Genomic DNA, 27952 nt, shown 5'->3' on the forward strand with positions numbered 1-27952 from the left:
AACAAAATGCCATCGTCTATGGCAAAGAAAGAGTTTGACTACATGAATGAGACAAAACAGAAACCCCTGGGAGTTAAAGGAATGCTTTAAAACTAGGATAAGACAATTGTGTTTCTGTTACATATTACAAAAATGTAACTTCAGGAACATCCATCTCTGTTTCTGCTTTTGCAATTTTAAGTTTTAGTCAAAAACTCTCAGCCATATCTTTCTCTCTTCCTATTGCGGAGATATAGCTCATGTGATGTCACAAGATGAAGGCTGTTAAGGCAGCTGCTCAACATAAAATGTCTCTAAAAAGCAATAGCTACAGCTGTATCAAATCTTCCCTGTGGAGCCATATTCAGACACATGAGCCAAACTCATATCATGTGTCTTCTTCCTCTCATACAAATGAAAAGCAAAACACTGGGGGGAAAAAGACAGTAAAATCAACATTAGGCCTGTCAACTTAATTATTTCAGCACAAGTTATTGAGTTTTATGTAATGGATTCACCCCCAAATTATGTGCTCCTATAAAACAATCATCTTTGATAACAGATATTGTTATTTAACTTATGGCTTATTTTCCATTTAGAATCTCCTGGTATTTAATGTCACATGTTTTAGGCAATAGATGGACTCCTCTATATAAATACAAAGCATCAAAAATTTAACCTGCTTGCTCTTCTAATCAGAGGCAGCTCTACTGTGAAGTGATCTAGGTAGCCACCAAGGACTTAATAGAGGAAGTTTCAAGTAATACAGTCAATTTTACTCTACCTTACAGAATTAAGAATAAAATTCAGTTTTCACAACATTTGATAAAACATGTATTTTGTTTCTTCTATTAGAATTTTAAATAACAAGGTAAACAAGTGTATCACACACACAGGCAAGAGTATTATGAAGTCACAATATGGCTTTGGTTGGGTGTCTCACTAATTCTAGGCCCACCTTTATTTCAAATGGATAATATTTGAGAAAAATGATTAGCCTCAACCCAAATGCCTAATATATCCAGCCACATTCACCAGAGCTATGCATTGCAGTTCAGAATTTTGTCATTTTATTTCACTCACAAAATTCTTTATGACTGAATCAGTTCACTTATATCATATGCATAAATGATGATCAATGGCTTGGAAAAACCAAAAAGCCAAAAACACTCATATTCTTCAACCCAGTGATCCAATTCCTGAAAATCTGTCCTATGGAAATAACATAAAAAACAGCAGCAAAGTAAGCACATGCTCGGTGCACTGCTGTTTTAGGGGAAAAATACTTCTACATGTTTGCTAAATTATTCTATATTCACTATATGATGTATTATATAGCTACTAAAATTATTGAAAGCTGTGTATTCTTATATTTAATAAGCAAAAGACTATTTGAAGGTGCTGTTTATATTTGCTCACCTTTAGTGCTACCTGGCGTTCTCCCTCATCTTTCTTGTGAACTGCTCGCACTCTGGTCACCAATAATCTCCTAATGGTTAAATTCTGGGCCACTATCAACCTGTTATTTTGATTGACTTCAACAAGGAGCAAAAGGAACTCAACCTTCTCTGCCATCACCTTCCATTTCTCCACTCCCTCCCTACCACATATACTTTGCTCCTTTTCCTGTATGCTCTAGTCGTAAACTTGGGGGCCTTCCTTGTCCCCTAAAATGATCTCTTAAATATCTGTTGTAATCCTGAGTTCCTCTCTATCTCCTGCACCAAGCTGCCTCGTTCAGTCCCTCATGATCTCTTCCCTAAACTACTGCAATTGCCTCCCTGCTCATCTCTCTGGTCCCAGTTTCTCCCCAGTCTATTTCATCCTCCACCTTCCCAATTTCTCACCATGTCACTTTCTCTTTAAAATCATTGATGCCTTCAAATTAAGCTCACATAGCTTGTATAACATGCAAGGACTTTCTTGCATATCTCCTTTTCTCAATGGCCCTATTTCACATTGCTATGTGCTCCCACTTATACTGAACCACTTGCATCTCCCCTCATTTCTGCACCCATTGGAATCCCTGCCTGCAATGTCTTTTCTTACCTTATTTGCCTCACTCACTCACCTGTGTCTCCTTTTACTGTTCCAGAGTACTCTTCACATAACTTCTAATTTAACTGTTTACATGTGCATCTCTTCCACTATATCTTGACCTCCTCTGGTCAGGCATTGTGTCATATTCATTTTTTTATCCCCAACTATGTTATAACCTCTGGTATTTAGTAGAAGCCTAAGAAATATTTATTGAATGAATGAATGAGTGAATGAAAGGAGTAAATAAAGGACGTACAGCTATGTAAAATATGCATACATGTAGGCAAAGACTAGAAGTAAATGTGGGAAATAGAACAGCTAATTTCTGATAACTGAATTAAAAGTATTCCTATTTTTAGTTATTTTATGAAAATATTACAGTAATAAAGATCTTTAAAATCCATAGTAAATGCCTACTATAGAAATTTCCATTGATGAGTAAATGCTGATTAGCAATATTCTCATTGCTTATAGTACTGGTAACTTCTGTACGTACTAGTGTGATATAAGTAGAGATTTTCTGAGAAAACTTTTAGGCCAAATAGAGTTCCTGTATACAAAATTATTGGTCCAAAGTCACAATATTCAAAGTCATTCAAGATATTAGAATCTTGGGGACTTATTTGAAATGGACAGGCAATTTCTGAAAGGTTTGCTTAAGGCTTCTGTCCTAAGTAGTAACTTTGCTAGTTCATATATGCAGTTCTGTCCATATGCAGAACATGAAATTGCAAATGGGAATGAAATGCTCATCAATCAAACATCAAATACTAACAAAATCAGAAACTCTTCGCATTTCCAATTATGCTAGATCACTTTACATATCCCAAGCTCCCTAGCAGATAAACAACTTCTTGTGAGAAATAATAAAATATCATGCTTTCTTAGAATATATATATATAAGTAGAGAAGAATAGCAAGAATATGCGATCAGAGATAATCTCTTTTTAATCAACCATGATTAGTCATGTATCTTAACTGATACTACTTTCTGTAAGAATGTTCTTTGCCCTTTATCATTAGCTGAAGTTACAGTTAAAAAAAAAAAAACAATTTCCATGACTACTGATATATAAAATCATATAGGAGCAGGAACCTAAATATTTTAAATATGTTTTACTGCTTATTAGAAAAATCACATGATATTAATCAGTTCCCTCTCTGCTGGCTGAAATTCTTCCATGGTAGCCTAAAGAGCTTAGAACTATAAAAGACTATAGACATCATCTAGAGCTTCTAACTTTTGCACATCCTGCTACATAGAAAACGGTAATATTTAAGCCAAATACTATGGGAGGGTAGTTACTACATGGTGGACCACTATAGAGAACTGCTCTTAAATCTTAGGCATCAAAATCTCAGGAGTTTATCAGGATGTCCCTGGTGGTTCAGTGATAAAGAATCCACCTTCCAATGCAGGGGACTAGGGTTCGATCCCTGGTTGGGGAACTAAGATCCCACATGCTGCGGGGCAACTAAGCCTGGGCGCCACAACTACTGAGCTCCAGCACCTCAATGAGAGCGCCCGCATGCCGCAAACTACAGAGCCCACATGCCCTGGAGCCCGTGCGCCACAACTAGAGAGAGAAAACCGGCACGCCACAACTAGAGAGAAGCCCGCGTACCACAACAAAGAGCCCGCACGCCTCAACAAAAGATCTCGCGTGTGGGTGCCGCAACTAAGACCCAAGGCAGATAAGAAAGAAAGAAAGGACGAAAGAAAGAATCCACTGAAAAAAAAATCTCAGAAGTTTATCAAAGGAGCCATACAAATCTGGTAATGTAATTTCAACTGTTGTAAAATTTTGAATGGTTGTAGGAATACAAAACAAAACAAGTGATGTTCAAATTTTAAAGAAATTCTACCCAAGAAATTATATTAAATTAATTTATTAATATATAATTAATAAATTATATAAATTTAATAATAAAATTATATAAAATTTAATTAATAAAATTAATATATTAATAATTTTATATAATAAAATTTATATGAAATTAATCAATTAATTCCAGTCCCATAGCATTTTAAATATCACATTTCATTTCAAACTTTAAGGATCTAAGCAGGCTGCAGTCTTGGTCTAGCCCGTGGTCACTGGGATTGGAGAATATGTGTGGCTGTGCCTTCATATCAGCTAAAATCTATCTGAGCTTCACCTCTGTCCCAATCCCTGCTCATCTTCTCTTTCCTCCTCTGGTCTCTGATCAAGGGCAGGTGGACTCAGAGCCTGGATTCTCCTTCCTCAGCACCCTCTCCAGATCCCTCCGTACCCTGCAGGAAGCTGTCCCCTGCAGCAGCCATCCCGGCCTCGGGGTAGCTGGGTGTTAGGGCTTCGTGCCCTCTGTAGACTCTAACTTAACATTGGCATGTTTATAGGAGCCTAAGCATCCTCCTTTTTTTAAATCTGGCCTCTGGCTGGCAAGGACGATGGCTTATTTGTCCCTCTTCATCTTTAACTTGTATATCAGTATTCACTTTGATCTTCTCTCTTCTCTGTTTTTCCCGTTTGTGCCATTCTGAGAGTGCCTCGTCATCCAAGCTATCAGATGAACTAGACAAGGGGATCTGAGCCCCATAGCCCTTCTCCCAGAGCTTTCTGGTGGCATCATCCACATCCTCTGAGGCCTGAGGGGGACGGCACGGTAGCTGGATACGTGGTTGACTCGGATACTTCTTCCCTTGATCTTGATTCCATTAAAATTGTCAACGGTCAAACTTGTACTCCTCTGGTCCTCATAGCGGATAAAGCAGAATCCTTTACACTTCCCTGTCTTCCTGTCCTGCACGAGACTAATGCTAACAATCTCCCGGTACTGGGAGAATACAAAGAGGCTATCTCCCTCAGTCAGTTCATAAGAAAGGCCTCCCAGGAAGATCCAGGCACTGTCCTTGTACTCGGAGTGCCATGATGCCTCAGCTATCACCATAGTACCGGCCTCCCGTTCATTCAGCTTGTTAACCAGCTGCACCTTGGTTAACGGGTTCATCTCCCTGGCCTGGGGCACCACGCAAGAGCACCTCAGTGCCTGGGCAAAGCCTACGTCTGGTGGATGCAGGAGAGCGCTGCTTCTGGTGAAGACCTTCAGGGCAGGTGACCCACTCCTGCCCTGCTCTCCCCACATGCCCTCAGCTGCCATTCAAGTTTCACCTTTTCATGGTACCTCATTCACGATGAAGAAGTGTGCTACTGCTCACTAGTTTGAAAGCCCTAATCTAGTCCATTGTAAAAATAGATGATTAGATTGAAACAAAGTCTTCCGTTCTGAAAAGATGTCTGATCATAGAAGTTGTAACTTCTGTTTCATTTTTTTTCCTTATAATAAATCCATTTGAGAGTCTACAATGTGCTAGTTTCACTTTGGCTAAATTATTGAAAGTAAATTTTAAAAGTAAATATGTTACAAGGAAGAAATTTAGACTGAGCTTTACTTAATATGACTCATTGTATTAGAGTTCTCCAGAGAAATAGAACCAGTAGGATGTAGGTAGGTAGGTACGTAGATAGATAGACAGACATATATCCATGTATAAAGAGATTTATTATAAGGAATTGGCTCATGTGGTTACAGAAGCTGAGAAGTCCCAAGATCTGCAGCTGGCAAGCTGGAGACCCAGAAGAACTGATGGTGTAGTTCCATTCTGAAAGCTGAAAGGCTCAAGACCCAAGAAAAGATGATATTTTAGTTCAGGTGGAAGGCCAGAAAAGACCGATGTCCCAGCTCAAAGCAGTCAGGCAGAAGGAACTCCCTCTTACTAAGGGAGGGTTAGCCTTTTTATTCTATTCAGGCCTTCAGCTGGTTGGATGAAGGCCACCCACATTAGGGTGGGCAATCTGCTTTACTCATTCTACCAATTCAAATCTTATTCTCATCCAGAAACACCCTCACAGACACATCCAAAATAACATTTGACCAAATATCTGGGCACCACGTAGTCTAGTCAAGTTGACACATGAAATTAACGATCATACCCATCAGATTTCCAGATTAAGTCCCAAAGCCACTATAGTTCTGCTTCACTTTTTCATACTTATTTTTTTGATGTAGAGAGTGATCCTTTGCTCTCAAAGATGGCAGTTCCCAGGATGAATGCAACGCACATTTGTGTGTACAGCGTAAAATGGCAATGAATAACCAATACCTACTAACATAAGCAATGACTCCACTGAGTGACTCGTGGCATTTTGCAGAGTCTTAGTTTGATTTGATTCTCAAAATCAGCCACCCAAATTTCTGCGAAACTACTGCTACTTCTGTAACCCACAAGTTTATAAGAACTGACTTTTTTCCCCCCAAAGTTGTGCTTCACTGGGTATGTCAGTCATTTGCTAGTAGTCCCACTTGAAAACTTCGTGAAATAGTCACTTAGGTGCAATGCTCATACTCAATCTCGTCATATGTCCAACCTGTTAAATTTGAAACCCAGAAGATAATTGCACACTTGTCACCCTGCTTTTGTTACTTCATTTCTATCATTATTGCTAGCACAGATAAAAGCACTCAAAATTGGCATATAATAGAGAAGTTGAGTAAGTATTAGAAACCCCTTTATACCTCTAGCACAGAAAACACACCTCTACAGTTGTACAACTTGATCCATAATTAAATGTCATCTAAGAGGCAAGATATATGTATTTCTAGTGAATAAGTGGACTTCTTGATTTATTTTACTTATGAAAGATGGACTAATGACATATGCTTCAGTGAGATGTTATCATGGATATAGCTGATAAAATATAACCCTGCGTATTAGAGGAGGGATTTGAAAATACTTACTCAGCTCTGTCCAGGAGCTTTTAAATAATTTACCCCAAGTCTTTTCTATCACAAGCATCCAGGTTATTCTACACCCTTGAGACCATATGGGAATCAGGAGGTGGAAGTCAACCACTGTCAGTTATAAATCTGAAAGGCATTAGATGGAGGAACACACAAGGAAAAATATCCCCTCCAGCATCGATATTACTTGTATCATCATTAACAACAACACAAGTTACAAGTGTCTTATTGGAAAAATGATGAGAATAGACTTTGAAAAGCCTAGCTAAATAGGAATGTGTAGCTATACATACGTACTCCCTCTTTGTCTAAAAAGTCCACTTCACTAAAAAAAAGCTATATGAGGCACAGCAGGCCCGGTACCTAGGACCAGAATACTTTTTGAGGCCCATGAAAATGTCTTAATTCTTTAAAATCAGGAGAAAAATTAATTTCATGTCAAAGAAAATGTTTTAATGTATAATTATATCTTTAAATCAATGTAATCATAGAACATAATTTTTAATAATTGTGTTTAGGGATGATGGGGCCCATGAAGACAAAAGTGCTTAAAGCCCATAACAGTCGCAATGTGGTCCTGCTCCCCAAAGCTATGTTTACCCTACGTAGCCCTGCCTCCCTGGCCATAGCTGATTGAAACAGGGATAGATGCCTGACCTACATCAGGTCTATCAGATTCTGTCTCCTATGGGTTTGGAATTGAGATTTAAACTTAGTATTAATAAGTATTTGTTAGTTTATGGGACCTGCACCTTTTGTAGCCTTTGGTACAGTCGTGTGTGTGATACAGTGATCTGTCTGCAAGAAAGAGAAAGGAAGAAGAGATGATGTGGCCTGTGGGACAGAGAGAATGAGATGGGGAGATGCTGCCTGAGTTCCTGGCGCTCCCTAGTCTCTGTAGGCAGGGGCTTGGTTGTCCAGATTTTCCTGGAATCTATGAGGTGTCCCAGTCTCCTTCCTTAAATTCTATTTTTTTTTGGCTAAGCTGTTTGAAATTTTTTTTTGCTAATTTTAGTCTAAGAGTACTGTATTAGTTTGCTAGGGCTGCTATAACAATGTACCACAAACTGGGTGGCTTAAACAACAGAAATTTATTATCTCACAGTTCTGGGTACTACAAGTCTGAGATAATATTATCAGCAAGGTTGGTTTCTTCTGAGGGCTTTGAGGGAAAGCTATGTTCCACAATTTCTCTTTGGCTTGGAAATGTCTGTCTTCTCTCTGTATCTCTTCATATTGTCTTCCCTCAGTGTGTGCCTGTGTCCAAATTTCCTCTCCTTATAACAGTCATACTGGATTAAGGCCCACCCTAATAAGCTCATTTTAATTTGATTATCTCTGTTAAGACCCTATCTCCAAATAGGTCACATTCTGAGGTATTCAAGGTTAGGACTTCAACATATGAATTGGTGGGGGACACAGTTTAACCTATAACAAGTATTAAAACAAGAGGGTAAATGTAGATTAAATTGTAGAGTGCCAATGTATTATTGTCATTGATATTTTTGATATATTTCTTCCATTTTATGGAATTTGAATTTTTAAAAGGCACTTTAACACATAGAGGAAATATCTCTGTAGAAGCAGTCTAGGGGAAAGGATAATTGCACAGGGCGGAGGTGATGGCTAGAAGACATGAAAGTGGAGACAGCATCTAAAATGGTGTGGAATGGCTTTTAGGGAATGAATCTCATTTTCATGTTAAGAGCTGCCTGTGCAAAGCCTTCATTCTAGTAACTTGGACTTTATAAACCATGTTTTGTTAAATAATTCTCATATATAGACAGAGCCTTCCGAGAATGTAACAGAAGTTCCTGAGTACATGTGTTAGCATTCCTGCAATTTCTGGACTATGGTATATAGCACAGTATATCATGTAATGTATAGCAAGAAGCTGGGAATCTAAAGATAGCATTAAATTAATGAAGTGTTGTACAGACAAGGGACATTCTCATTATGTTTCATTATTTTTTTTTAAATTTTATTTATTTATTTTTGGCTGTGTTGGGTCTTCGTTGCTGCGCATGGACTTTTTCTAGTTGCGGCAAGCGGGGGCTGCTCTTCATTTGCGGTGCGCGGGCTTCTCACTGTGGTGGCTTCTCTTGTTGCAGAGCACGGGCTCTAGGTGTGCGGGCTTCAGTAGTTGTGGCTTGCGGGCTCTAGAGCGCAGGCTCAGTAGTTGTGGGGCAGGGGCCCGGTTGCTCCGCGGCATGTGGGATCTTCCCGGACCAGGGCTCGAACCCGTGTCTCCTTCACTGGCAGGCGGATTCTTAACCACTGCGCCACCAGGGAAGCCCTCATTATTTTTTGAAATAAGTTTTTGGGTCTTAATTTTTTCTCACATTCTTTTTAAGGAAGATTGACTGTAAAAATAATTGTAATTGTATCAGTTGCTTCAAAACTGTTTAATACATTAGACGGAAGGGAAATAAATAAATGAATGGCACTTTATATGTTTCCTCCTCCTTCTCCTAAACTTGACTACCATAAACTTAATTTTGCCCATAATTTTCTTAGGTTTTAAATTTCCCAAACATGATACAGTATCCCATCATAGCAAAGAAAATGGACTCTAGAATCAGACCACCTGAGTTCAAAGCCTTCCTCTGCCTCTATAATGCAGTTGTAGGCAACCTATTTAATCTCTTTGTGTCTCAGTTTCCACCACTATAAAGTAAAAATAAAAAGAGAACCTTATTCTTAAGGGTGTTAGGAAGATTAAATTAATTGATATAGATAAAGTGCTCGGCGTAGAGAGAGTGCCATTGAAGGCTTTGCTATTATTATTGTAGGGAATGAGTCCTGGCCTTCTTTTATGAAGTTTCCCTTTTATGACAGTCCTAAGGCAAATCTCAGCTGCTGACTGCCTTTCTTAGGTAGGTTAAAAGCACAGACTTACCTTGAGGTGAGGTTGTCTGGGTTCAGATCCACCACTTACTTCCCTAGCATCACAGAGTATGTAACCTCACTTTCCCCATCTGTGAAATGGAAATAATGGCACCTACTGTACAACATTTGTTGTTATAATTGAATGAGTTAATTTATGTAATGCACTCAGTACATACCAAGTGTACACCTACCTTAGTTATCATCGCCACTACTGGCTGAATTAACCAGGTGGCAATCCCTGACACTGAGCAGAGCCACCAATGACATAGCACTGACCCTGGTGAAGCTCATGGCCAGACCACTGCTAGACTCTACAGATTTTTGTGAATTTTTGAATACTCTTTACTTTCTTGGAATTTATAGTCAGAGTTAAAGTCCTAATTTGAATAGCTTTGGCCTATGTATAAACACAATTTAGTTTTCTTTTTTGGTTTGTTTCAAACAATTTTTTTAAATATTATAAGAGCAGTGCTTTAGAAATATAAATCTTAAATTTGTCACTTTAATTGTAAGTTAAGGACAGACATAACCTCAATGTAAAATACTTATAACCCCATGCCATGCAATTAAATATTTCTGGACCACTGCTCCCAAAGAATGGGGTGGGTGGGGGGAATTATGTATGAAACATGTATTGATATTTATACAGTATTTATAAGTACTTAAAATTTTGTGGCCTCCCTTTGGGGAAGGGAATCTAATTTTCTGATTAATTAGTATAAGACAATTCATTTCCCTAAGGTATAGAAATCAATAGAATTTACAGATACTTGATAACAATTTGATGATCACTCTCTTCAAAATGTCTGTATATGTGACACAGAGAAAACGACAATTAGATGTAAAATATGTAAAACAAAGCTCTTATTTTATTTGCATTTCAGAGCAAGAACATTGACAATGCAGTATTACTTTGCTGATATTATAGCACAAGAAAGAAATTTAGTCACACTGCTGATAAAAGAGATCATCTTGGAATTCTATACTTGTATAATTGGGGAAGTCTAATACATAGAAGTAAAAACATTTCCCACAGTGGTGCTAATTACTGTACAGTATCCATAACCTTTAGAGCACTGAGCTTAATTCAAACAGAAATAGCAGATGGTGTTTCAGGAAAACAAGCATTTATATATTTTTTTTCCCTTTTCATATGCAGCTATTAGAGAAAGGCATGTTGGAAGTTTATTGAGATCCAATTCTATTTTGTTTTCTATTCTGCATTCTATATATTTTATTCTAATAACAATGAAATTAAATTAATTTTAACTTAAGAAAGAATATTATACTCATCAAATATCATGTAGAAAACATATTTTATTTATCTTGGCAAAAGTTCCACTCATTTGATAAGATAAAAGAATAAGCTTTTCAAATGTATACTGTATTTCCCATCATGATTTATTATTTTGTGCTCTATATTTGCTTTTGGAAGTGGACCACTCTGGGAGAATTCAGATTAGAGCAAATGGAAATACTGGCTAGAACTTGAAACAAGTGATATCTTCTGACATCAATTTGTACCATTTTCTATAAACAAACAAAGCCTGGATAAATCTACAACAATAATTGAAAGACTTGCAGGCAGAAACGCCCAGAGAGGCTCTCTCAAGGGGATGACATCATGATTTATAACAATCTTGTTAAACTTCAAATATATTCCTCCTGAGTGTAGTTTTGCACATCTGTCTTTACATCTACTCTTTGGCTTCCATTTTTATTTCTCTATTTCTATGACTATTCACTTATTCCAACCAAAACAAGTGGAAATCAATTTATTAGCGACTGAATTAAACAGTCCAACCCCTAAAGTTTTCGAAAAAGACTGAAGTCAAATTTTATTGTGTAATATATGGAACCCAATATATAGCAGACCAAGGTAGGATGACCTACACTATGTGAGCGTTATTTGTATTAGCTGCTACTGCTATGCTTACCATCCAGAGAGATTCCCCATCCTCCCAATAAAACAGCTGGATTCATGTGAATCATCAATACCCTCAGGTATAAACTGTGTCAACTCTTTGCCCTAATTTTGCTAGTATATAGCCAGTATTAGAGGAGATGTTCTAATTTGATTTACTTTAACATGGTCAATTTCAAAAAAAAAAAAAAAAATCTATCAGTGATAGTTGTTCTTTACAGCCCAAACCCCAAAACTGATGATACCTCTCTGAATTGATTTAGATTTGGTCCTGCTTGAAAATGACCTGTCTAGATTCCCCCCTGCCTTGTTATTCTAAGTCTCTGCTAAAACCAACACATACGCTATGGTCTGACCATCAGGACTGCATTATAAGTGAGTTGATATCTTTCATGGTCATTTGGACAGATTCTAAAGCAGTCTTGAATTAAATAGTCTTTATTCTGTTAATGTCATGTTACACAGAAGTTCCAGTCTGTAACATAAGACCTAATGCAAATATACCAAGATCTCACTTTAGCTGGGACCACCCTCCTTGATATTATTCTTAGAATCTCACAAATAACCTCAGGAATTTGTTCATTCCTCATATCAGAATATATGAGGCCAGAATTTGGCTCATGTGATTAGACTGAAGGCAAAATTTTCACTAAACCATGAACTCTATTTGGCAGTGGAAACGACATTTTTTTCAAAATGAGTCCCATCATGAAAGCCCTTGGTCCACTCACTCCATATCAGTATAAATCCTTGCTGAATCTAGAGATTTATGTTTTCAGTTTGGCCTTCCTTTTCATTACTGGAGAGCTTTAATTTCTTTTCATTACTTAGGGTTCTCTCATTTTCTTTCCTCACTTTCAGTGCTCTGCATATATTACACACCTGTATTTGTCTTTGATAATGGAAAAAAAAACTCATCACTTTCAATGCTCACTCGACATATCTTCATTATCTTGGGAATATCTTCACCAAAATATATTAAAATGTCACTAGAGAAAAATGAATGCATATAGAATATATGAATATTGCTGGGCTAGATCTGTATCTCTATCTCATTAGTCAGCATGCAGCCTCTTGGCTGAATGCCTACATTTCAAGCCCAGCAAAAAACAAACAACAAATAGATTTGAGAACATCAGGCACAAATAGAAAGAGTCCCTTTTCTGTGTTATTGTTCTACCAGTTATTTATCAATTTACGTCTTTTCCTTAGTCTTTTTTTTTTTTTTTTTTTTTTTTGCTTCAGAGTCAGGCAAATTCCATTTGTTCCTTTTTTCTACAAATATTTATTGTGTACCTTCTATGTGCCAGGAGCTGCTATAGACACTGGGAACAAAGAATGAATAAAACCAGTAAAGTCCCTGGTCTCATAAAGATTACATTTTAGTGGAAGATGAGAGTCAGTAAACAAATAAATACACAGATAAATAAAACAAATAAATACATGTGCTCTGGGGACAGGGGGTATGTTATTTTATCTAGGGATACTTGAGTAGAGACTTAAAGGAAAATAAAGAAGCAGGTCACATGAGTATCTGAGAAAAGAGTGTCCCTGGCAGAAAATGGAATGTGCAATAAAATCCTTCATAATATGAACTGATCAAGACTGGCTTGGAGATGTCAACTCCCAAGTAATGAACAGGTCAGAATTATAAGTTGTTTAAAATATCATATACTACTTTATTTTCTTAGATATTTTGCAAAATTCCTCCAAAGATATTGTTCATGTAACCTTTACTCATAGTTTCTAAATTCTTACAAGTTGGTATTACAAAATTGATGACTCTACACTTCCTCTCTTTAAGGTTGTTTTACATCTTTGAATCAATGGTGGGTGAGGTTTTATTGTACTGTGTAGTTGTTTGGTTACTTGTTAAGAAAATTTTCTGCAAGCTTCCAGACTGTGGGTGTATAGAGAGCACAAGCAGTATAACCAGATGTCCTCTTTCTCATTTAAGAGCTTAAATTTCAAGTGACACTTGCATATTTTTCATATAGACTGCTGCATTTCGTAGTAGAATGAATGTTCTCTGCAACGAGATGCTGTGATCTTTGAAAATGAATGTAAATCCCTATCCTCACAGGCAGTCTCCAAAGGCAATCTGAAAAATGCGTCTAGATATTTGAACATAAACAGTGAAAGCAAGAGGAAAAGAGTCCTTACCAAATGGAGTAGAATACCAAATGAATGGAGTGCCAGCTATTTTATTCTTGCAGGCGAACAAAATGTCTTCTTTTTATTCCTTTTCTTTAGTGTCTGTAACCATCAAATGATTTAATTAATACTTGGCATTTAGACAATAAACATTATACCCCTTTCTTCTTTGATCATAAGACCAGCAGGAAGATAAGCAAAAAAGTAAATATTTCTAGAGGTTCACAAATACCTGAATTCAAACTAATAGCGAGTGCAAATGAGAGATAACACTTTCATCACTGGATTTAAGCTGCTTTTTAACCTGATAAAGTCTCAACCTCAACATTGATTTTTCTCTAAAATAAATAACTTATCTGGAGGAACAGCAGATGAATTTACATCCCGCAGAAATAATTTAGGATGCTGAGCCTCTACGGTTTGTTGTAAGACTAATAAATATTGACCAAGAACAACAAGAAAATTCCCATCCAAAATAATGCGAGCAGTTTAAAACTTTATTTTTTGTATTTTGCCTTTATTCTCAGTACTTCCTGTAAAGAGCTTGGTAATCACTCTTTGTCATTTATCTTCTCAATATTTACATGTATAAAATAGTGAAGGGAAAATAATCATTTCTAATGACTAAAACAAAGAGGGTTTAGATAAAATTTGAAGGACCTAAGTGGATTATTGGAGCAATTAGACAGATAATCCCTGCAAAAATTCACAAATGTGGTTGAGGTAAACATTGTTTTGTTAGACTTTGTGCCTATAGATTTCAGATAATCACCTTGATTTTCTCTTTACTCTTCATGAAGACACACGGGCTAAGTAATTTGTGTAACATATATTATCTATATGCTGCTTTCAGTAGCATCATCTGTTTAATCGACATTTATGGTTAGTTGACTTTTCTTAATTAAAAAAGGAAGATTAACTTAGCCATTAATTTATGATCTAAAAGTATAAGCTTCCACCTTGCCAAACAAATAACTAGCACTTGCAAATGACTGTGTGATTCCACTTGACTGATTCTTAGTGACAACATGGCGTAGTGACCTTAAGAGGGATAACATGGTACAAATGTAGTGTAAATATATATCAGATAATGTTAAGTGAAAAAAGTAGACTACACTATTACATCTCCACTATAATTAAAACTGTTAAAAGTAAGACAAGAAATGAATGGAAACAGGGAGAAAACATAATGGGTGAGTTCATTGCCATCATCAAAAATTTGGGTTCAACTAGATTTAGATTCAACTGAAATTTAATGAATCCCTACTGTGTATCAAACACTATGCCAGGTTCTTTCATTCTCCTTTATCTCATTATCTTTCATCAATCTTGTAGGAATGGTTTATTATTATCCTCATTTTACCTAAGAAAAAAATAAATTTCAAAGAAAAGACTAGATTATATAACTTTGTGAGAAACCAGAGTAAGCCAGGGTCTCTGTTGTCTTTCATGTATTTCTTACAACACATAGTGGCTTAAAAATAAATAAATATAACTTGAAAGCCTAATCAGTTCAACTATCCAGTGGTTTAAAAAATACACAATCTATGCTATATGTAATACACTAGGCCTCACTGTCATTAGGCATGAGGCTTTCAGGAATTACGTCTTGCCTTATAGAGTAGGACAGCCACGGAAGTCCACGTGGATAAAGCTGCAATGGACTGTGGAAAGAGATCCAGAATATACCTCTGTGAAGAACCTTTATTCTGAACTCCTCTTATCTGTCTAAAGGCAGAGCCTCCCCAACGAATTCAGCTATCATAAATCCCTTTTCCAGGGGATTTTTGTGGCCATGAATAAGGTGGGGAAAGACCACTTGCACCTGCATAAACAAACATTATCACAAACTTTCTTATCTCCTGTTTTTTCCTCTAAGAACCCATTTATTTTTTCTAAAGAAACCCATCTTTTTCTGAGAACCCTTTTCTCACCCCTCCCTTTCCATTTTTAAGTTAGATATATAAGCCCTTAATCTTAGCTGTTTAATGAGCCACTTCATTTGTGCACTCCCATGTCCAAACAAATAAACTATTTTTTTCTCTTGCTAATCTGTCTTTTTTGTCGGCTTAATTTGCAGTACCCCAGTCCCTTAATATAAGTGGGTAGAGGAAAAAGGTTTCCTCTCCAAGAGTTTGATGATGAGAATAGGATGGTTGGAACTTCTCAATCACTCTGGAGGCTGCCATATTGAGATATTTTACTATAAAGAAGCATATGCCTCTATAAATTATGAAACTGTGTATTCATAAACTTGCCAATATACTAAAGAATGCTGGTTTGTAGCAGACAGTTCACATTGCCTGCATGTTCTTTTTCTCTGGAAATTGAGGCTACTAAGTGTTAAGAATTGTAAACAGGACTTCCCTGATGTTGCAGTGGTTAAGAATCTGCCTGCCAATGCAGGAGACATGGGTTCGATCCCTGGTCCAGTAAGATCCCACATGTCATGGAGCAACTAAGCCCATGCCCCTCAACTACTGAGCCTGTTCTCTAGAGCCCATGAGCCACAACTACCGAGCCCACATGCTGCAACTACTGAAGCCCACACACCTGGAGCCCATGCTCCACAAAAAGAGAAGCCACCACAATGAGAAGCCCATGCACCGCAACGAAGAGTAACCCCTGCTCACCACAACTAGAGAAAGTCTGCGCGCAGCAACAAAGACCCAATGCAGCACCCCCCCCCAAAAAAAAAAAGAATTGTAAACAGTAGGTGTGGATAAAACTAAGACTAATAAGATAGAAGAAAACTACCCTATGCAAAGTATTTAAAGAATGTAGAATGTTTTTATTAAGGAAAAAAAGGAGAGTAATCTTGCCCTGAAGTAATTTTTTAGAGGTTTTCAACACATTGTTCCAAAACAAGAAAGAGGAAAATAAAGGACAAAAGCCTGATGGAAATAGAAAGTTATAAAGAGTTGGCAGAAAAGAAACAGGAGAAAGAAGAGAGCAAGAGATAATAGCTTATGTGGTTAAACTGGCTAAGATTGAATGGATTTGTTACAAGGAGCTTTATTATCAATAACCAGTGTAAAACTAGAGTTTGGTTTCCTTTATCTGTAAAAATGACAAAGTTTTCTTGGATTACTTCTCTGCTCTTAATAACAGATTATAAAAGGTTTTTCTTTACCTTTTGAGTCTTTCACCTGGGAACAAAGATTCTGTGTCTTATCAGAATAATTTCTTGTGCTTTATGTTGTCTTTATCATGTCTTGAAAATTAAGAGAAACAAAACTAAGTTCTCTAAATGTTAAAAGAGCTAATTTGTTTATTTGTTTTAATAATCATATAATCTCCTATATTTACTTTTTTAAAAAAATTTTTTATTGGGTAAAAGTCACATAATATAAAACATACTATTTTAACCATATTTAACCATACAGTTCAGTGGCACTAAGTACATTCACATTATTGTGCAACTCTCACCATCATCCATCTCCCCAATTTTTCACCTTCCTAAACTGAAACTCTGTTCCCTTTAAACACTAACTTTCCATTCCCCCTATATTTACTTTTAAAATCTTTTATTATCACTTTGGTTGAATAGTATTGTTTCATATTGATCTGTGATCCTGTTTAATCAAGTGTTCAAACTTTTTGACATTTTTGATAACTTCTCCAAATCAAATTCTAAATAAAGTCTTATTGACCTTGAACTGACCTTGAGATTTCCCAGAAGGTCCCTGGAAAATTTCAAAGAATTTCTTTTCTTACCTTGTAAAAAGAGAGATGTCAAACTAATTAGGTTTATTTGATAAGCTAAATTGCATGGAAAGCATTGTCAAATAAGTAGAGATACTTACTTTCCTAGGTTATATTTGTATGTGTATATGTTATTAATGTAAGTATGTCAGAAATTATGTAAAGTTTTTAGAAATTTGACAATGTTCTTGCTATCCATAATATGTCTTGGTATAATTTTATCAGTCATAATTCCAGTTATTTTTAAAAGTTGTATGTGACAAAGTCATCTAAATTTCCTTTTCAATTGCCTTATAATAAACCCTCATCAGATCTTTAACCACAGTCATTTAAGACTTTAGTGATTCATACATAGTTACTGTTTTACTCTGATTCTTTTCTGAAAGTTCTTACAATCGGCTACTGGCCAAAGTGCTTCATCTTCATCAAAAAGGACTGTCTCAGAGACTCATGAAAAGGACTATGGCAGGTACTCTGAAGTACAAGCTTCTAATGGCATTGCTTAAATAACTTTAAGATCATATACTGGAATGAATAAGGATTTCCACAACGAATGGAAAAGCTAATGAGTTCATAAAACCACTAACCCAAGATCAAACAGAATAAGAATTAATTATGTGGAGCTGAAAGAACTAATGAAGAAGGATTATGGTTTCTTTTTTGACTTTTTCTCAGAGTATTACTGGTTTTTTAGTGTTCTGTTTTCTTGATATAAAGAACCTCTTTCTTTTAAGCTATTTACACACAATAATTGAATAGATGATACCCTGTAAGTAAAAATGAAGCATTTATCTTTTTCTTGTTACCTGATCCCTCCAGAATGCAGAAACTCTGGCAATATAGTTATTTGTGTAAGTTCAATAAGAATATTTTCTCCCTGTAACAGGACATAATTGAAAACATTAGTTTTACTAAAGCTTTCACTGGAATGTCATATTTGAGAATGATGTGCATAGCATCAGTTATAACCATACAGTTTTAAGAAACTAGGTTTACTTTATAAAGCCAATGTTTACAAAGCCCTCTTTAAAAAAACTGGTGTTGTATCTGATTTATAGGATTCCAAGCCTTACAAATAAGTAAGGATAGTAACTTCCTGACCAGCTCAGGAAATGTAGAATATTTGGGGAACCTCAAGAAGAGACAAATTCACCCAAATCTACAGATACTGCAAATAAAGTCTGATGGCGAGTTCTTGGCTTGACTTCCCGAATTCAAGAGGCTTTAAAAAGTTCCAGCAAAGCAAACTTCAAAAGGTCTATATAGTCAATTTCCATCCTTGCCACATTTATGTAAATGACCAGGCCAAATTTAATGAAACTAGACCTATTTTGTAAGCAAGAGTAATTTCACTTTGCCTATTTTTGATCAAAATTGGGGTGACTGTAGAGAAAAAAGTTATGTTTCATTGAAAATCTGTAATGCATCCTTGTGGGTTATCAGATTCTAGTCCTATTCATTGTCTTTGAGCTGTTTTTGCCTGTTTCTAAACTGCATCCTGCAATCTTGTATATTTTTTCAGCAATTAATCTTTCTAGTTTTACTCCTACCCTCCTGACTTAGTATCACTGAGGACTAAAATTGCCCTTTTCCCAAAGAGCTGCAAGCTGAAGCTAGATGAATTAACCAAAAAATTCATCACCATAACTGTGGATCACTCATAAACTTTACTAGAAACCTGCATCTTCCATACTCTGCTCCAGGAAATAACCATGACTGTGACATTGCCACTACCATCCTTACTATACCATCTAAAGACTCTTTGAATGGAAAAACAAACAAAACAACACCCCCGGGTTTGCAGTCTATTCTAGTCATTAATCTTTATTTTTCTTTTGTTTCCATAGAAATATCCCTCATTAAGTGCCTAATTGCTTACACCATATAAAGGCCTAACTTTGGTGGGTGCCCCACCCCTAATGTACCACTGCCTCCTGAAATAAGATACAACTGTATAATTTTACTGACCTATTCCCAGGACTAGAACACTGATTCAATGAGATATGGGGTAATCAGACAACTCAGCTTATTTATGAAACTTATGGGAAGTTTCAGACAGGGAAATTAAGGGATACAGAACATAACAATGTGTATAATTTTTTTTTTCTGCACTTCCCTTATCTGTCTAAAGAGATTTCTCCCCAAAGAATTCAACTATCATAAATACCTTCTCTGGGGGTGGTGGTGGAGAATTTTATGGCTATGAAGAAGACAGAAAAAGACCACTCACACTGGCATAAACAAACATCACAAACTTTCTTATCTCCCATTTGTTTTCCTAAGAACCCATTTATCTTTCCTAAAGAAACCCAGTTGTCCGTCCTGTAGAAGTTTTTTCTCCTTCTTGTTTTCCCCTTTTAAATTAGAAATATAAGCCATTTACCTAAGTGAATAGAGGATAAGACCCCCTCAACCCCTGCCACAGTGATTAAAGATTTAGTTCTGCAAAAAGAATGGGCTCAGAAGATTTAAAGGTAGTAAATAAATGAGAATGCCCACTGAAAGGGGACAAAGGGACAAAAGAAGAGAAGAGAAATGTAGAAAAGCTGAAAAGTCAATAGAAACAAAGCACTCTTTGGTTAATATTAAAACAAGCCTATAAACTAACCATTACATAAATAAATATGGCAAAGTAGGGCTCAGTAAACTAAAATCAATTCTTTATCTTACATAGACCATTGGAAAGTAAACATTGGACTGAGAAGAATTTATGTTAGCCCGAACACTATTTAGAAAATAGGATTCTCATCTATTAAATACATTTAATTAATTTGTATTTAATTCCTTTCAAAAGAGTGGAATGAAAAAATTCATAAATGCTCCTTATTGTTCTAACATGATCAGAATGAAATTCCACATGCAAACTAGAACTTTCTAATTTCATGCTCAAACTAAATCTCAGATGAAGATGACCATGACCTCTTGGAAAGAATTATAAACCTGGAATAAGAAACCTTGGTCCTCATCTTCACAGTACATGTCTATATTTTGTCTATATTTTCTAAGGCTCTTTGCCACCATGAATGGCTTTCTAGAACCAGCCCAATGAAGCTGACATCCAAAGCTAATAAGTCAAAATCCCTAAAGAAAAGGCAATTATTTTGACCTAGAGGCCACAAAATATGGGCATTCCATACAATCCTCCCCCACTACCACATCTCCACGTACACACATCACACTAGGTGTGTCATTTCCTAAGGTTGGAAGACAGGTCAACTTATCCTCAGGCCAAGAAGTATAGCTGGATGGTGTAATCTGAAAAACTTCCTAGGTATTTTCCTCCAAAAGTTTATCCCCACACTTGTTAATTGCCTCATTGTTAAACCTCTCTTTAGGATCAAAGAGCTCTCTTCAGATTAAATGACGGTGTAAATGTGAAAACAGCTATCCCAGTGCTAGTCACGTAGCACAGCCTCAATTAAATTCTTACTGAAAAAATAATGAGCTATACCTCCGAATAAATGCCTTAAACAGTTACAGAGTCACCATTTTATGGCCACTTCATAACCAATATTGACTGTACAATTCTCTTCCCCTCTTCTTTAGGCCTGTGGAGAAGTGCAAGCTCTGTCACCATTCTTTCTACTTATCCTGCTCCATTGCCTCATAACACTTGCTCCATTGATAATCCTGTATTTATCTTGTATTTTCAATCGCTTGTTTTACACTGGCTTTTTCTCTCAGGCCATAATTATGGTCAAGCCTCTCACATACTAAAATGATCCACATTTGGCCCTGTTTGATCTTTTAATGAGTAGCCTATCTTCATCCTTCAGGTCAAAGTGTTCTTTAAGGAAGTCTGTATGCAGAATCCTCTTTCTCTGATCAAGTCTCTATTCAAACATTTTAATCTGGCTTCTCTCTTACAACTAAAATGTGGCAAAAATGACTACCACAAACTTCTTAGCTGCTAATTTCAGGAGATTCTGTTCAAAAGCCACATTATTTTATTTCTTTTCAAAATTTTTTTTAATGACACCCACCTTCCTGAAACCTACTTAGCTGCAATCACACACAATACTCCCAGTTTTCTTTTCTTTCTGATCTTTCTTTTCCGATTGGCTTTTCTGGCTTTGTTTTCTCCTTTCACCCCTCAAATATTGATGTTACTCATGGTTCTTTGCTCGACTCTACCTTCAGTTCTCAGTCTTCACACTTTCCTTGGTGATCTCAACCATCTTTACAGTTTCAATTTCACCTATGTTCCCAGACATCGCTCTCCAACACTAGCTACTCTCCTGACTTCCTGTAAAATATTTATAACTGCTTCTCAACAGGAGTTTCATAGAAACTTCAAACTCAACATGTTCAGTGTGGACCATTTATCCAAATATTCTCATCTGCCAGGAATTTAAATTATGTCCATTACCAAACAACTCTCAAGGTTTGTCCATTCCAAGTCATAAATATGTCTTGAATATGTCTCTTCCTCTCACTCTCCACCATTCTCCCTTAGCTCTTGTCTTGGACAATTATGATGCCGTAAAATTCATTTTTTTGGCTCCCCAATTCATTCTCCTCCCTATGCCTCTCTGTCACCCACAAGAAAAAATCCAAAATCCTTAGCTTAGCAAACTCATTCAGACTTCTTCTAGTCTCTTGCCATTGCCCCACCATTCATGTATTCATTCAGTCAAGAAATATTTATTATAATTACTTAATATTTATTCTTTTAAATATAAAGATGAATAAGGCACAGTCAATGAACCTGTAAAATTTACAACAAAGTAGAGAGGAAAGACAAATTTTTTTTAAGTGGTAGAAACTATGTCTTTGGGGTATATATTCTATACAGAAGGAGTATGAGAGAAGGAGTATGTAATTTTTCTGAGTGATATATATTAGGAAAAGATTCATAGGGAAAATTATGCTACACCTGAATCTTGAAAGAGCAAAATGGTGAAGGAGGGAGAGTTTAAGAAAGCCCTGTGCTCTAGAGAAACCAAATTACTTGAAGTTTCCTATATTTTCCCTGGGTTTTCATACATGTAACTATACATACTGCTCCAATGTCTTCTCTCTTGGACACCTAATACAATTTTTCTGAGCCATCTAAAATGTCACTTAGCACGTGAACCCTTTTATGACCCTGCCATAGACTAAATCCTTTTCTTCTCCCTGATCCATAGCTTGCCCATACCTCTAACTGCATTGTGGTTGCTTGTTCCCTCTTTAGTTATTTGTAGCTAGGAATTATGTGGTTTTCATCTTTGCATCTTGATTTCTGGTAGATAACAATCACAGTTTCTATCATTATCTGTTGAATGCCCATAATTTACAGTGTTTGATGTACATAATCTCTAATTTTCACAAAAACCCTTAAGTGTAGACATTATTATTATGTTTATAAGTGACAAAACTAAGGGTCAGAGAGGCCATATTTGCCCAACTAGATACAGTTGGCAAGTAGTTAAGCTGAGATTAAAACTTAGATGTCAATCTGTCTCCAAAGCCTATATCCTTATAAATGAACTACAGTATCATCCTAGTGGGTCCTGAAGAAATGTTGAAGGAATAAATGGATGAATTAATAAATGAATCATTGAATTTATGATTTTCTGGAGTTGAAATGATAAAAAATTAGGGCAAGCCCCATACTCATTAGCTCCCTTTCTTATATGAGTCACTGTCTGAACACACAAAATTTCATCTGCAGTCTTGCTGCATGTATCCTAATCATCTGTCCTGATCTGCTTGTATCTTGAACATAACTACCCCATTAAAAAAATTGGCTTTTTTCATGAGCACTTCCACATCATAAAATTCTACCTGACAGTAATTACATAATGGTGGCTAAGCGCAAGATATTATCTGCAGATTAAAAAGTCTTTTTGTCCACATAGGAAAACAACCTAATAAATAAAATGTGGTTATTGTTATAATTAAATAAGTTTTAGAAATATATTCTCACTCATTTCAGATAATTTACATATCTGTTATAATTCCTTCAGATGCAGTTATACAATAAGTAATGTGTAATATAAAAATACCCAAATAGGAATAAAGCTTGTTTTGGTGTTATTTGGTGTTTACCTTGTCTGGCAAACCTAGAAATCAAAAACTTGAGAATGACACATAATTATCTTTCTGTTTTGTGCATTTTGTACGTATCTTTCATAAGCAAGTTCTGTAATTTGTAACCTCATAAAGAAAAATTGAGACTATCTGAACCCACTAAATAGCTACTTTAAGCATACTCATACCCCATTAATGCAAAATGAGGTTCCAGTGGCTTCTGTATTACTCAGTATACACTAAGCTATGCTGTAGTAACACATAAACCTCTAAATCCAAGGATATGGTAGGTTACATGTCTCCAATTATGTCCATATCCTGATCCCCAAAACCTGTGAATGTTGCCTTACATGCAAAAGGGGTTTTGCAGATTAAGTTAAAAATTTTGAGATGTGGAAATTACACAGATTTATCTGGATGGACCCAATGTATTCACAAGGATCCTTACAACAAATGAAGGCAGGGGGCTCAGAGTCAAAGAAGGAAATGTGAACATGGAAGCAGAGAAAAGACAGAGAGAGGAAAAAAAGAGAGAGACAGAGACAGAGACAGATTTGAAGATGCTATGTTGATAGATTTGAGGATGAAGGAAGGACCACGAGGCAAGGAGTGTAGGTGCCCACTAGAATCTCGAAAAGGCAAGGACACAGTTTCTCCCCAAAAGCCTCTGGTAGGAATGCAGCCTCAACGAAACTCTGATTTTAGGACTTCTGACTTCCAGCTGTGTAAGATAATAAATTTGCATTATTTTAAGACACTTAGCTTAAAGTAATTTGTTATAGCAGCAACCGGAAAGTAAGACAAAGGGTCTTAACATTTAAAAAAGCTGTCACTTTAGGCATGATACATGTCCATCACTGGACAGCGCAGGGGCTTTCCTTTATGTATTATACCTAGTCAAGGACCCACGTTGGCAGAGACTCCACCAGCTGAAAATCATCTGTTACCCCAGCAAGGGGGAAGAGAGTGTGTGGTGATTTCAGACCCATTCTTCTATATTTTGGTCTAGAAAATAACACATGGCACTTCTGTTTATGATCCTTTGGCCAGAAAAATCATATGATCCTGCCTAACTGAAAAGTTGCTGGGAAGTATAACCTTCCATGAGCCTGGAGGGAAAAACTGGACATTGGTGGGCACTAGTAAGGTCTGCCTCCACCATATCTGAGGGAGTTGATGAAAACCTTGGTCAAGATAGGTGAAAAGAAATCTTTCTGACCTGGCCTGCTCTAGATTCTACTCTTTCATAGATCAGAGTCTGCTCTTCTGTGCCAGTTTGTGTTGGGATGACCAGCTCCTTGTATTGTCAGAACCTATATTGTTAATTACAGAGAATTCTCAATTATCTGAAATCATTCACATCTAGATGTCACGTAAAAAATCTTTATTAACTCTCTCCATAACTGTAGCTATTGCAAAGCTATGCACAATTGAGAATCTGAGAAATTTATTTCTCCGTATTGTGTGAAATACCAGCTGCAAGTGCAAACCATGCTGGGTTTGGCATCTCCTTATTTTTCAGTCAGTGTTGTTTTCTGTATCTTTATTTGACCCACATTGGAGCAGACCAAAAAAATATAACCCACTCTTTCTTTTTGTAGAAGAGAACAGCTCACGGGTAGACTGAATTCTGAAAACAGAATCCCAATGTACTATTGGACGCCCCAAATTTTCACTAATGCTGCTAGAGTACTCTAGAACTCTGTGCTTAACCACTTCATGTAAATTTCATGTATATTACAATGTTCTCACTAGGTTGTGATGTTAAATATATGTGATTAAATGTCATAGATAAGAAAAACCAAGTGATATATATATATATATATATATACATATAGAGAGAAATTATACATATATACACATATATATATGAAAGGGAGACAACAGTAACACAATAACAGTTGGACCACTCTAGCTATGATAGGTATTCTTCTAAGAAGCTCCTCCTGTATAATTTCACACCCTGTATGAACTCCTCCCTTTGAGTGTGGGCTGGACTTAGTGACTTGCTTCTCATGAACAGAATATAGCAAAAGTGATGGGATGTCATCTAAGTGACTAGGTTACAAAAGATTGACTTTCCTCTCACTTGCAGATTCTCTCTCTGGCTGGCTTTGATGAAGCAAGCTCCCATGTTGAAGAGGCCCATTTGACAAGGAACTGAGGCTGGCCTCTGGCCAAAAGTGTGGAAGCGAAGCCCTCTGTCTGAGGGTCTGCAAGGGATTGAATTCTGCCAGCAACCACACGAATGAGCTTGGAAGTTGATCCCCACTCAACTGGGCCTCAAGATTAGACCACAGTCCCAGAGGAAACCATGATGTATAGCCTGTGAGATACGCTGAGCAGAGGACCCAGTTAAGTTGCTCATAGATTCCTCACCCACAGAAACTATGAGATACTAAATGTCTGTTATTTTAAGCCATTAAGTTTTGGATAATTTATTGTACGGTAGTAGATAACTAAACCCTAGGCTTTTGTTTGTTTCATCTTTTTTATTGGAAGAACTAAATAATTTGTAACTAGGAAAAATGAAATGATTTTGGTGATATTAATATGGTCTCTTCTGAATTTTGGTGACAGAAAAGCATAGTTCACTAAACTTTTAGGCATATCTCTTCTTCCCCAAACTATTTTTTTTTTATGTATTTTTCCTTTAAATCCTTTGAACCTTGTCACAGACATAAAAAATAACCTATGCTTATAGAGAGGAAGACTAGAGAAATCAACTTATTTCAGAACATAAATATAGATTTATTGTGGCCAACTAATGATACTATAATATTGGCCAAAAAGTGCACACTCAGTAAATTAATGAAAATCAAAGTGAATTAATTCCAGTGCCATATGTTTGGAAAACGTGGTCCTTAAAAGCAAGTCAACATCAGAAGAAAGAAAAATTCATTTAAGGACTATTAATCATCTCCTATCTCCAAGACCAGAAAGAAAAAAATAATTGACATAATTAATAATCTACTAGATCAAGATTAAAAAAATAAGACATGCTTAATAAAAGGAAATCATATTAAATATCAAACTATTAAAAGAGAATACCATTCTGAATATACACTTCTCAATCCAAATGCATTGTCATAGGAAAGGTGTAATTCAGTAAAATACTCTATATTTTAGATCCAAAAGCTTGAGTTATAATTGAAAAGAACCTTCCGGACCCATATGATGTTACCCTTATGTATATTCCACAGTAACATTTCCTCCAGTTCCAAAGTTTAGGATTTTATTTCCAATAGTGTTTGAGAGGTCAAGAGTTAAAACAATGTCGTTGTTACACATGAAAGACAAGAATTTGAATTGCAACTTGAAATCAATTGGAAACTAGTCCAGTCTCTAGAGGACAGTTGTAATGTGCTTCACAGGGCTAACTCCTTAAGAATCAAACGCAACTACAAATTCAGCACACTAAATGAAGCTTTTCAATTGCACAAGAGAATGAATTTGCATGAATGACAATTTCTGCAATGCAATATATAGCTTAGCCTTGACAAAAATCTTTAACCTTAAAGATAATACTAATCAAAACAATTCCAAGCAACATTGTTTATTGTGCTGTTATTTGGAATTATCTGGTAAGATTTTACCAGTTTGTCAATAATTAGGTGTTTAGGTTTTCACTAGTTTGTTAATAATTAAGTGTTTAGGTTTTACATAAATGAGAACTAGAACTCTCAACTCTAAAATCTGGGGAGGTTAGTAGCTTCGTAAAGTTGGAGAAAATGTAAATCCCCAGGCTCAGTTTTCTCACGTCTGAAATGGAAGTCTGGAGCAAATGATTCTATATCAATCTGCTATTGCTGCTAAAGAAACCATCCCAAACTTAGTGGCTGAAGACATCAGCCACTTATTCCTTTCTTTCATCCAGTGGGTTGGCTGATCTCAGTTAGGCTCACTCATACATCTGCTGTCAGATGACTGATTGGTTGTAATTAGCTTATCTTGATGGCATCACTGGGAAAACTCAGCTCTTCTCCATTGGTCCTTCACTGGCCTTCTCGTGTGTCTTTCCTGCAGACTAGTCAGGGCATGTTCTCACAGCAGTGGCAGGAATCCACAAAGGGAAGCAGAAATGCAGAAGGGTTGTTTCAAGCTTCTACTTGCATCAAGTCAGCTATAAGCCCATTGGCCAAAGCAAGTCACAGAGCCAAGTTAGGAACAAGATGGGAGTTTCTACCAAAGGGCATGGAACAATTGTCCATGGAAAATTGGAGCCATTAATAGAATCAATTTATCATACTCTCTAAGGTTCTTTTTCAGCATAAAATTGATTGATTATAGGGTTGGGGGTTTTTGTGGTTTTTTAAGAGGTCTCCAGCACAAAATACTGGGAAATATACTGAGCGTGAAGAGGGAATATAAAAGAAAGAGAACCAAGTACCTCCTCTTTGACAATAAGACTCTGTGTAATTAGATATGAATAGCCTATACCTGAAAAAAGTTAGACATATTTTA

At 36.4% G+C, this 27952-nt stretch overlaps 1 pseudogene; it reads right to left on the minus strand.

Annotated features, from left to right (window-relative positions):
• Positions 1-4393: 4393 nt before the first annotated feature.
• On the minus strand, positions 4394-5010 carry LOC137765954 (RNA-binding motif protein, X-linked 2 pseudogene; annotated as a pseudogene).
• Positions 5011-27952: the final 22942 nt, after the last annotated feature.

The sequence above is a fragment of the Eschrichtius robustus genome, chromosome 6 (genome assembly GCF_028021215.1).
Source record: "Eschrichtius robustus isolate mEscRob2 chromosome 6, mEscRob2.pri, whole genome shotgun sequence".
Lineage (NCBI taxonomy): Eukaryota > Metazoa > Chordata > Mammalia > Artiodactyla > Eschrichtiidae > Eschrichtius > Eschrichtius robustus.